The following is an 8158-nucleotide window of genomic DNA, read 5'->3' on the forward strand; positions in this document are numbered from 1 at the left end:
TAATCATATCATAATCAAAATCCTGTGTCTCAAAGAATAAAATCACATTTGAACATTATGACCCAATCATGACGGATTGAAAAGTTTGCTTAAGTGCTTTTTGTGCTATAGATAGACAGCTATTATTTTCAAATTATACTGTGGTAGTGCCAGTTACACTTTTCCTGAGAGTCCTCATTTGTTTAAAGTTCTTTTTATTCTCACAGATTCTTAGATGTGCAACTCAAAGCTCCTTTTGAATGTAAAATATTCTTTTTTGTCTGTGAGTGCTTAAGGAACCACAGCAGTGGGATTTCTCCTCTAATTACCAAAATGTTGATGATGAAAAATGACAAAAATGCAAAAACTGCAAATAGATCCCAGACTACCGTGTGGAACGGGAGCGTTTAACATTCTGTCAGAGCCGACGGTGCTGTTCGCTTGATGCATGTCAACATCCTCTTTTGATGAGAGCAGCTATTGAAATTCGCGCCGCACTCTCGGTGGAAAAGAGTGGCAAAGAGAAAAAAGGCGATGCTGGCGTGACAGCCACGCCACATTACTCAGCAGCTGCTGACTGATTGCATTTCACATGCAGCACTAGCAAATCTCAAATTGATAACCTACTCTTTACACGCTCCCATTGTGACACGAGGGGACAAACCTGCCAGGACAGAAAAATTCCCGTTGTGTAGTTTATTTAGAATTGGCTATGTTTCATTTGTTGTTGACCCTCGGGGATATATACTTCTCATGCCAGGAATATTTTCAATGGCACACGCCACAAGTGCTGTGTTTTTTGATGTTTGCAAAGACACGGAGATTTACATCATGGTTAAGTGTGATAGGATTGTGAGCGAATAGGTTTTCACCCTATTCTGATTTTGAGGATTAATTAGCAAAAGCATTACAGGCCTGTCTGCTTGTTTCATGCATTACCCATTTTAGTTTCATTTATGCATTTGGCAGACATATTTATCCAAAGCAACTTAGAGTGCATTCAAGCTATACGTTTTTATCAGTATTCCATGCATTCCCTGGGAATCAAATCCGTGACCTCTGTTTTGCTAGTGCCATGCTCTACCAGTGGAGTTACAGGAGGGTTTCGTTTAGAGGTTCTACATCAGTGAAGTGCAGAAGGAACTTGTGAAAGACAGCTTGCCAGATGTAATGTGCCGTCAAGGTGCATCTCCCTGAGTGTACGGGAGTTTTATAAAAGATTTTGTTTTAGCCTAAATTACTTTTTTTTTCATGCTGCATTCTTTTCAGCCACAATTAGCTCTGGACTTGACCTCTTACCTGTCCTCTAATACTCCCAGTTGCTCCCACACTACTGAAATACTCAGGTTTCTAAAGAAGTGTAAGCTGCTTAATCATTATGCCTCTTGGTCACTGAAATACCTTTGGAGTTTTATATATATATATATATATATATATATATATATATATATATATATATATATATGTATTTTTTTTTACTTTAGATTTAGTCAATATTTCATCATGGCATATACTAGTGGTTTTCAATCCCACAGCACCATTTTGTATGTCTCTCTTCTCTCTCTCTCTCTCTCTCTCTCTCTCTCTCTTTTTTTTTTTGACAAAATCAGTACAGTTCATGGAGCTCTTTCCTATTGAGCTGATAATCTGAATCTCGTGTGTTTAATAAGAAATACTTACAAGATGTGCAGTGCTGTGGGTCTATACAGGACTGAACCACTGGCATATATATATATATATATATATATATATATATATATATATATATATATATATATATATATATATATATAGTCCATTTTACTCTGACTGAAATGGCATAGCATTTATCATTAAGAAAATAATAATTTTAATATTTTGTTTTATTTTATTTTTAATAAAATAAGTCATTTATAATAAATATATTTGATTAAAATGTGCAAAATGATAAAAATAAAATTTTCCCAAAAATTTACCCCCCCCCCAAAAAAACCCCCAGATTCAGTCATTTTGAAAAATAAACGTATTTTTGATGATTATGATTATGAGTATGATTATTAAAGGTGCCGTAGAACGTTCTTTCACAAGATGTAATATAAGTCTAAGGTATCCCTTGAATGTGTCTTTGAAGTTTCTGCTCAAAATACCCCATAGATTTTTTTCAATTAATTTTTTTAACTGCCTATTTTGGGGCATCATTAACTATGCACCGATTTAGCACGCGGCCCCTTTAAATCCTCGTCTAATGCCTTGAACATGGGCTGGCATATGCAAATATTGGGGGTGTACATGTTAATGATCCCGACTGTTACGTAACAGTCAGTGTTATGTTGAGATTCGCCTGTTCTTCGGAGGTCTTTTAAACAAATGAGATATACATAAGGAGGAGGAAACATGGAGTTTGAGACTCACTGTATGTCTTTTCCATGTACTGAACTCTTGTTATTCAACTATGCAAAGGTAAATTCAATTTTCCATTCTACGGCACCTTTAAAAAGAATTATCAACATAAAAGTGAACATTTTAAAATTGGAATTCCTGAATTTATAGTATTACTACTATATACTATATTCGTATATATACAGGGGTGCACATAAGTGGTACGCAGGTGCGTATGCGTGTTAAAAATAAACAATGCTCACCAGAAAACAAGGAGGGAAGCGTTTTTGAGTACAGACACATACTCACAAAATTGTTGTCAAAATACCTGTATTTTGTATTCTCTCGGATATGTCATAAGTGAACAGTTGAGAAAGAAACCTGATGTGTGTCAGTTATTCGGTCTGTGCTTTCCTTCTTAAAGTGCTGTTGTCTGTGTCATTAATGTTAGTAAAAAAAGAAAAAGAAAAAAAAAATCATTATCATCATCTACCATGTTCTGTAACATAACGTAATTTGTTTACCATGACGTAAGTTGAGGGAGCATTTTCTTCGAAAACAAAATTAATCCACCTCGTCTTCAGCTGCTCAGATTTCGGGAGTAAATGGAGAGAGCTATGTGGATTAATCCATCCAGCAACAGAACACCTAAAACACTTGGGAGACGTTCTGCGTCAGCGCAGCAATGACGGACTGTGTACAACTAGATGTGAACTCGCTCAGGGCGGTTCTATGTTAAAACGGCAGTGTCTGTCAACATTCGTGGGCGGGGCCTGTGGCTAATGTGACGTCACATTGCCAGGAACCTGCAAACGGCTTGTTCAGAGATGCTTAAGATTTATGGGGATTAAAAAAAAAAGGAGTTGTTGGATTTACATATTAGATTTTCATATTAGGGTGGTTGTGTACACACACTGTCAACACACATTTATATCCAAACACCATACAAAAGTAAATTGTGCATAATAGGTCCCCTTTAAGTTAAAGTGTTACAGAGTTTGCTTCAACAAAGAGATCACGATCATTCCGAGACTCAACTTTTCAAATTGTCTAATTTTAATTACTAAAATGACCCACAATGTGTCATCTTAACTGGAGCATGAGCTTAAAGAATGACTCGACAGAATAAAAAAGTCATTCTGGCTAGAAGAAAATGTCTTTTAGTTGAAAATGCCATCTTGAAGAGCCCTCTGGAACACGTCTTGAGAAAGAAGCCTGGCTCTTGTTAGAGGTGCGAGACCAAAGCTCGAGAACATCAGTCTGAAATCATTCAGTGAGAGCGAGTGATGAGCTGGTCTCTTTCTCAGATTACGTGTTAATTAGCGCTGCCTAACAAAAAGCTTTTCTCTCACACATATGCCCTTTGTTGCTTTCTTATTGCATCATTGGTGTGATGCCATGCTTTTTTTATAGGCTTGTTTATTAATGTATGTAAGTCTTTCTCTGATCACACATCACAGAGAATACAAAGAGCATGTCCTGCAAGAAAAAAAATCTGAATTCTTTAGATAGCTCTACCTCTGACCCAACACACCCTCTATTCCTCTTTTTATGACATTTGGGAGAGCTCACTCAGCTTGGGCCTGGATTTGACTTTCATCAGTCTAAGGTTATAGTTAGAGAGAGGAAAAAGAGAGAATGTTTGCCAATGAGAGCAGGAGAGAGAGGCCGACATGGAAGGAAAGAAAGAAAGAAAGAAAGAAAGAAAGAAAGAAAGAAAGAAAGAAAGAAAGAAAGAAAGAAAGAAAGAAAGAGGAAGAGAGAGCTAGATTCTTCCCGGATCCCTGGAGGATGAGAGAGTGAGGGAGGAAATAAGAACAACCTTGCACACAACTCCGCATCTGTCTCCTCTACTGGTGCATATCCAATCACCTGCTTTCCCTGAACTATGACCACCGGGGGAATTCAGCACACTGTCTAATCTATGAAGCTTATCGTAAAACAGTCTGTAATAACCGCGTGCCTTTTTCTCCATGACTCCACAGGGTAATTCCTTTGGAGGAATAGTTCAGCCCAAAATGAGTATTTTGACATTATTTACTCCCCCACATGTTGTTTCAAACCTATATGTTGTTATTCTATCTGTGGAATCTTCATACTGCTCTTTGACAATGCAACTAACTAAATTATTTTACACCAATTATTGTAAATTAAAGGAATGACCTAATTTTTATAATATGTTCATTTATTTATTTACTTTGAAGCATGGAAATGTATGTTACATATATATGTATAAGCAATATCACACAAGTAGCCGTGTGATATCGCTCTATATCAGCACGGCTGTGATTCGGCCGTAGGGAATCACAGCCGTGCTGATATAGAGCCATATCGCACAGCTACGAGTGCGATATTGTGTTTATACAACAGTTCGACGGCACTAGTGTGTACATAAATAAGAAACAACAACGGATCGTCTTAAAAAACCTTCTTTTCAGAGGAACTACTTTCTTCCGCCACAGATTCAAATCTCAAGTTGACAGTTTAACATTTGAGCCCAAGCCTCTGTTACTAATTCTAAAATGTTACTTTAGAACTAGTAACATTGAGTCCCTTCATTGAAACTCACTGTAATATGTAGAGTATTATGAGAGAGAGACAGCCTGAGCGAGTGCATTACCTGCATCTAGCTGATATTCTACAGGTCAATCTTATATTCATAATCACAAAATCAGTTTGAATGTCCACTGAGGAAAGCGATATCTTTGTCTTTGTCCTTAACATCAGGCTGTCATCACTCCTATGACTAGTCCATGCATTTATCAGCTGCATCTTGTAAGATGTTGTTTAAAGTAAAAACAATGTCCTTGTTTCCATGTTTCAGTCCATTTCAAAATAAAAGTCTTTGCGACTGACTGACTGACTCACTCACTCATAAAGACAGTCTTTGCCGCCATCTAATGGCATATTAATGTAACTTTAATGAAATCGCTAACGGACTCTTTCTCAATACCAAAAAATATGGTATGTTATTTATATAAAATATTATTTATTGAACAATAATATTTAAATTAACAACAATAGTCATTATAACAGCATAAAAAGTAAAATAGGAAATAAACAAAAGCAAACAGTTCAGTCAAACGTACAATAGCAGCGCTCTAGTTAGTACAGGATTTAATTTCAATGTAAATATAAAGTTATGAAACTTAATATAGCCATTGAGCTAAATCTATTTGCTCTGGAACAAGTAATAGATTAATAAGACCAAATATTGCATGTTTGATATACCCAAAATGAATTATACCTCATGTTTAAACACTATCTACATAAGAGCCAGTGGCAAATTCCCGAAGGACTGGCCAAGATGAAGCTGTTCTTTGAGGGCACACGAGTGCTGAACGGTCACTGACGGCCTGGAGCTCACATCTCAGGCAAGCGTCTAAACAAATTTTCAAATAAGCGCTATGTTTACATATAAATTGCATATCTGAAGTTTAAACAACTACATTTTCACCTAAAAACTCCTAAAACTGTTCTGTTACAAAATAAATATCTATAAAAATCTGGTTGGTTTGCTCGTTCGTATATATGTTGTATATATATATTCTGCTCATTTCTTTCACATTCAAAGCTTTACCAGGTTTACCGGGACCACACACACAATATATATATATATATATATATATATATATATATATATATATATATATATATATACACAATAATGGGTAGGTTAAGGTTTAATGGATAGAATGTACAGCATAAAAATCATTACGTCTATGGAATGTCCCCGTAAAACATGAAAACCCAACGTGTGTGTGTGTGTGTGCATCATCAAAGTAGTGCTTAAAAATCTAAAAAATACCATAAAAATGGTCCATACATTCATTGTGACCATGAATGTGAAGCTTTAAAAAGGACAAAAACCTATAAAAGACATGCAGTTGAGAAATTATCTGAAGCCAAATGATAGCTTTATTTTTTAATTCAAAACTAAGCATTTGACTTGAAACTTTTAAGATTGTTTATCACCACGTGTGAGTGTATATGTATAGTCCAAGAAATTCTAACCATACTGCTGCTGATATCTTGTATTTATCTTAAGACATCAAGTGATATTCCATGTAATTGGTCTTACCTATATTTCTCAGCATGACAGTAAGTGAGATAATTATGATTTATAGTCAGCCTATCTGCATTGCAAACAGGATCGCAGCAGATGAAGGACAGAAGTGAAGACGTCCTAGGGATTAAACAAACACTTTGTTGAAATATTATCATACTTTACTTTGTAGTCAGAAACAGAGACATCTTATAGTACTGTAGCAATATCATAGCTGTTGCCGGCATCTTATAAATCAATAACTTGACCACAGTAATGTAGTAATCTTATTCTTTTGTGGCAATTTGAACAGTGTATGGTGTTCAATGCGTGTCAGATATGTGTTTCAGTTGCTAATTGTTATATGATTAATTATTTAATGAACCAACAGTCTTTTGCACATGCTCAGTTGCTCGCTCATTCACACCTCTCATTTGCTGCAGGTGTGTTGCCTTTATAAAAACATCCTCTCGGTTGCTTTCACTCTGTGTTTGCACAGCATGGTGGATGTGCATTTGATTAAAGTGATGTATTTAAATTAAGTCTGGATATATGCCCAGTTATACTCCTCTCTATCATTTTATCATCATTTGATGGCTGCCGTAATCACTTGAAAATGAACACAAACGTCTCTTTTAAATCCAACTTGTTTACTGCCTGATTTTGGTAGGTGGTAATATTACAATGTTAATTGATCCAATTTTGCACTGACTTTTGTGCACTCTTTTAATGAACCTAATGTACACAGAAAGGAGGCGTGTTTGTGCTAAACAGAGCGACAAATTACTGTAGTGCTGATAGCACCCGTTTAATCCAGATTGTGGGTGTTTATTGCATGAATTTGCCGGTTTTCTGCGCTAAAATGCCCTGGGCGAAAGTGACGCAACTGTTTAGTAAATTCACCCCATTGAGTCATACTTTCTGCTAAATTTAAATGTGTTGATGCATTGTCTGAAATGGTTTGACAAGGCTCACGCATAGCAGGATTTTAAATTTGCACTTTGTTACAATAATCCATTCTGTACGGTCTACCTAACTACATTCCTGACACTGAAGCAAATTAATTTGTTTTTAAACTGCTTTATGGAAGAGCAGCCATAATGTAATTACCGTAAGAAACATGCTCATGTTGCAGGGATGAATGGACAGGAAGTGGATATTTACAGGTAACTTAATTACTCTCATGGGATGAAACACATCTAGGCCAAAGAGATGAGGATTCTGGGCCATTAGGACAGGGCTGTGAGTCCTATTTGAAATAAAAATATGGACAAGGAAAAAAAAACAGGGTATTATTTTGTGAGGAGGCTGCGAGGAAACCCATCTTTCCCTTTTTCATTCCTGCAGTGTTGCATTGTTAGCGTGAACATCACGCTCTGCAGCAGAACATAATGAATGTAATTTTCACAAGAGGCTCGGCAAGCGATCAGCCTGTCTACACAGCTGACTGACAGTAAAGCAACATGAATCAATATGGCAGACCGTCTTAGACGTTGATGCTTTGTTGTTTGTAACAGGACAGCGAAACTGGTGCTTATTGTCTCTCAAAGGAAAAACAATCCATTAAAACAGTGCTTCTAAAATCTGTCCTGGAGACAATCCCACCACTGCACATTTTTTGGATGTCTCCCTCATCTAACGCATCTGATTCAACTCTTCGGTTCATTAGTCGAGACTCCAAGACACAAAATAGGTGTGTCCGATTAGGGAGACATACAAAATATGTGGTGTGGGTCTCCAGGAGAGGAGGAATCTGAAGGATCTGGAGAGATTCTG

General features: G+C 36.5%; 1 long non-coding RNA gene across 1 annotated transcript; it reads right to left on the reverse strand.

Moving 5' to 3' along the window:
- Positions 1–5322: 5322 nt before the first annotated feature.
- Positions 5323–7707, reverse strand: LOC125256042. Its single transcript, XR_007182039.1, has 3 exons — positions 7493–7707; positions 6419–6523; positions 5323–5719 (listed from the first exon to the last, which is right to left on the reverse strand). It is a non-coding gene; the product is annotated as an uncharacterized LOC125256042 (long non-coding RNA).
- Between the last annotated feature and the right edge of the window lie 451 nt (positions 7708–8158).

Source organism: Megalobrama amblycephala, linkage group LG20 (genome assembly GCF_018812025.1).
Source record: "Megalobrama amblycephala isolate DHTTF-2021 linkage group LG20, ASM1881202v1, whole genome shotgun sequence".
In the NCBI taxonomy this organism is placed as follows: Eukaryota; Metazoa; Chordata; class Actinopteri; order Cypriniformes; family Xenocyprididae; genus Megalobrama; species Megalobrama amblycephala.